We start from the raw sequence: 4,191 nt of genomic DNA, 5'->3' as shown, positions 1-4,191 counted from the left end.
GTCTTTAATTTGTTAGGGTAATGTTTAGGTCAGCTGGCTCTGTTTAATTGCTGAACTTGCTCGATTAAGAAGTGTGGGTGTGCTGTAGTCTCCTTTGTGTACCCAAATTATGCAATGACGTGGATGACCACTGTAACCATGGAAATGCGAACCAAAACTTTTGACGTTCAAACTCATCACACACGGGTTAAGCTATCTGAATCGTATGCGATGTCCACATATCGTACACAGTTCTGAATAAGGGACCGTGTCTGATGACACTTTGTGCGCCAGTTTTTTGGCTGAAGCAATTCCAAATTTTTGGCTTCTGCAGAAATATCTACCTCCCCGCCCCCTCCCCCTTACCAAAAGCCACATTTCCCCTCTTTTCGCCTTCCTTTCCAAGTTGAAACCTTCACTCCTTGCTTGCAGCGCCGCCTCCTCATCTGCGACCCTCCTTCACGCTGCTCGGCCTCGTCTATCTAGGCAAGTAATCCACACCCGACCCCCATCCTCCTCCTACTTCCACATCCCACATGCACCGACTGCCGGCGTGAGCACGACACCTTCCACCCAAATCATTGACCCCTCCACCAAATAAGCGCTGCCCTAAGCCATGGTGCATGCAGTATAGCCATGATCTCAAGGAGCATTTGGCAGCGGAGAAGAAAATCGTGGCCGCACGCACGAATGAGGTCGCGATGGCTGCCATTCGTGCTGACCCCCAGATCTTGGAGGAGCTCCTTGCCATTTGCTAGCTACGCTGGTTAAGCATGCTCGGTTTACCCGTTGCGTGTGCTGCTCCTGCCTTTCCTTCACAAATTCTAGTGAATTGTGCTATCTAATTTTACCATGCAATCTGTTCCTCTAGTGTATATGTTCTATATCTCGTGTAGTGTGGTGCTCACTTATTAACTATTTTTTTAATTAGTTCTCATCTTCAGTTAACTGTTTGGTTCAATTATGCAAATGTGATGTTCAATTCTTCAGGCTGCAATTTTGTATTGTCTTCCATGTGAGAAATAAATCGAATTTATCTTTACAAAATACATGAGAAACGAATACAATTGCTATATTTCCAAGTTGTCAAGCATGCTTGGTTTGGTTATACATTTTGCAATGTGGTGCTCAGTTAACGTTTGGTTCATTTGTGTTGTGGCGTTTAGTTAACTGTTTGGTTCAATTCTGCAATGCGATGTTCAATAGTTGTGGGTGCATTCTGTTATTGTATACCATGTGAGGAATAGATTGAATTTGGCTGTAGTAAATACATGAGAAACAAATACAATTGCTATAGTTGGCTGTAGTTAACTGTTTGGTTAACTGTCTGATCTTCTATTAGGAGTATGTTATATTGTGCAATGTGGTGCTCAGTTAATGTTTGGTTCATTTGTTATGGTGTTTAGTTAACTTCTTGGTTCAATTCTGCAATGCGATGTCCAATTGTCGTGGGTAGAATTTTGTATTGTTGAGGATGTGAGGAATAAATCGAATTTGGCTGCACTTAATACATGAGAAACATATACAAGTGCTATATTTCCTAGTTTTTAATCATGCTTGGTTTGGGTAAATGGGTTTTCCGTGTGGCCTGAATTAATCGGATGAATCTGCAATGTGCTTATTTTCCATCAACATATTTTACTGATAGCATGCGAACCCTTACTTAACCTAATGACTAACTACCTTATATGTGTTGCAGGGAAACAATGGGAAGCACCGAGGTTTACAATCGAGGTTAGCACGTGCATGGTCCGTTTTCTAATAGCACATTATTGTGCAATTGCAGGAACCATTCTAATATTTTGGTTTTTAACAATTTGGTCTTGCACATGTAGGTCCTGTTGTTAGAGGTTTTGACCCACTGTTTGACCTTTATGCATGTGGGGAAATGAGTTTTCCATGAATATCAATCAAATCAAGAAACTCAGAAAGATTGTTAGGATAAAGAAATTAGCGACAAAAAACAACAAGATCTTTGTCTGCACAATGAACAAGACATCAGTTCACTACAAGTGGGTACTAACTATTATACCTTGCCTTTTTTATTCCTTTGCCCCATTTCCAATATAGAGAAGATATTTATGCACATCCTTGTTTTCAGGCCTTTCCAAAGCAGTTCGCTGACAATTACCTCTCAAACCACCTCTATGATCAGGAGGCGAGGAAGGTTTTCATACAACACCCACGGTTCAATATTGAAGTGTTCCTAAAGAGGACAAAGGACAGATGGTCAATCATCCGCAGGAACTGGCCTGAAGTTGCAAAGACCTTCAACATGAATGAAGGCTCAATATCCGCCTTCCACTTCAGCAGTTTTCCAGATGAGATGCATCTGTCTATATACCGTCTATGATGCTAATTTCGAAAGGTTCTACATGTTGCATGTCGAACTTGCTGCTGGTGCAGTTGTGTAATGGGGTAGCTGAGTGCTGAAGCTATATCATGTTGTACTCTGATGTATTTCAATTATGAAATTCTGCTTCCTTAATATGGAAATGAAATATATTATGTGCTTAATATGAATGTCAATTAGATTAATAAATGGATTGTTGATAATAGGGCAATTATCCTGCTAATGGCGAATTAGCCTGCTAATGGTGAATTAGCCTACTAATTGGGTTTTGATATTGCAAACGGTTATTGAAAAAATACCGTGGGCGATGACCTCAGGCAACACACACAGTTTCTAGGAATAAAGCGTGTTGGATCAAGGAACAATCACACACGACTTTCTCTTGAAAACTGTTTGCGTTAGGCCACCTTGCGCAAACGTTTACCACATAAAAACTGTGTGTGATGGACAACCGTTGCCACACGATTTCTTCTACGGACCGTGTGTGATACATTCAATGACGCAAATGATTTAACAGGAAAAATTGTGTGTGATGTACCTATGAACGGATACGTTTTCCTTGGAGCGACTGTGTGGGATGTACATACGATCGGAAACGTTTAGCGGCGACTGACTATGTGGGATGTACTTGCGACCGGAAACAATTTCGCATGTATAATTGTATTTTTTTAGCTCTACCGTACGTATTTGAGCGCTCGCCGGTCGCACACGACATCATTTTGCCGAGCGTGTGTGCCAGGAGGGCATATCCCCGACGGTTTCTGGGTCGTGTGGGAAGGACCCCCTATCTCCCACACTCACTTGGCGACGGTTCCAAATGTCATCGCGGAAAGGGGTTAAAAACCGTTTGTTTAGGACCGACGCGTACCTGTGTAAGGCCTTGGTCTAGTGGGTTCCCAAGACTACATCAAGTTCTAATTCATCAAGTATGACTACAACTCCAAGGATTCCCATCAATATGATGTGGATCATGAAGAAGAAGAACTAGAGAGTTCTTGAGGGTGACTCCGCCAACATACTTCACTCATATCATTTTGGCAAGGACAAGTGCAAACAACTTCCACATCTTGCACTAGTTCAAGGAGTCACAAAACCCTCTTGTTGGTAAGACAAGGGAAAAGGTAACCTAATGCTTTCATGGACACCATCATGTATGAACATCACTCTATGTCTATGTATATCCTTGTTTGTTCCTTGTGGGACTAACCCGTGTAGGTATTGAAAGTGCAACTCACTCCAATGGATTGCTCCAAATGATCTACATCAACATTGAGCATCCACATCTTCAACATCTACATGAAGTCATCATCGACAAAACCCAAGGTTAGTTCATCCCTCTTAGGGGGTGAGGGAGTCCTGGATTAGGGGGTGTTCGGGTAGCCGGACTATACCTTCAGCCGGACTCCTGGACTATGAAGATACAAGCTTGAAGACTTCGTCCCGTGTCCGGATGGGACTTTCCTTGGCGTGGAAGGCAAGCTTGGCGATGTGGATATTCAAGATCTCCTACCATTGTAACTGACTCTGTGTAACCCTAACCCTATCCGGTGTTTATATAAACCGGAGGGTTGTAGTCCGTAGGACATCAACTCCATATACAACAATCATACCATAGGCTAGCTTCTAGGGTTTAGCCTCCTTGATCTCGTGGTAGATCTACTCTTGTACTACCCATATCATCAATATTAATCAAGCAGAAGTAGGGTATTACCTCCATCGAGAGGGCCCGAACCTGGGTAAAAACATCGTGTCCCTTGTCTCCTATTACCATCCGGCCTTAACGCACAGTTCGGGACCCCCTACTCGAGATCCGCCGGTTTTGACACCGACATTGGTGCTTTCATTGAGAGTTCCTCTGT

Source organism: Triticum urartu, chromosome 4 (genome assembly GCF_003073215.2).
Source record: "Triticum urartu cultivar G1812 chromosome 4, Tu2.1, whole genome shotgun sequence".
Classification (NCBI taxonomy): Eukaryota; Viridiplantae; Streptophyta; class Magnoliopsida; order Poales; family Poaceae; genus Triticum; species Triticum urartu.
The sequence above is the reverse complement of the archived record's forward strand: the minus strand, read 5'-3'. Positions refer to the sequence as shown.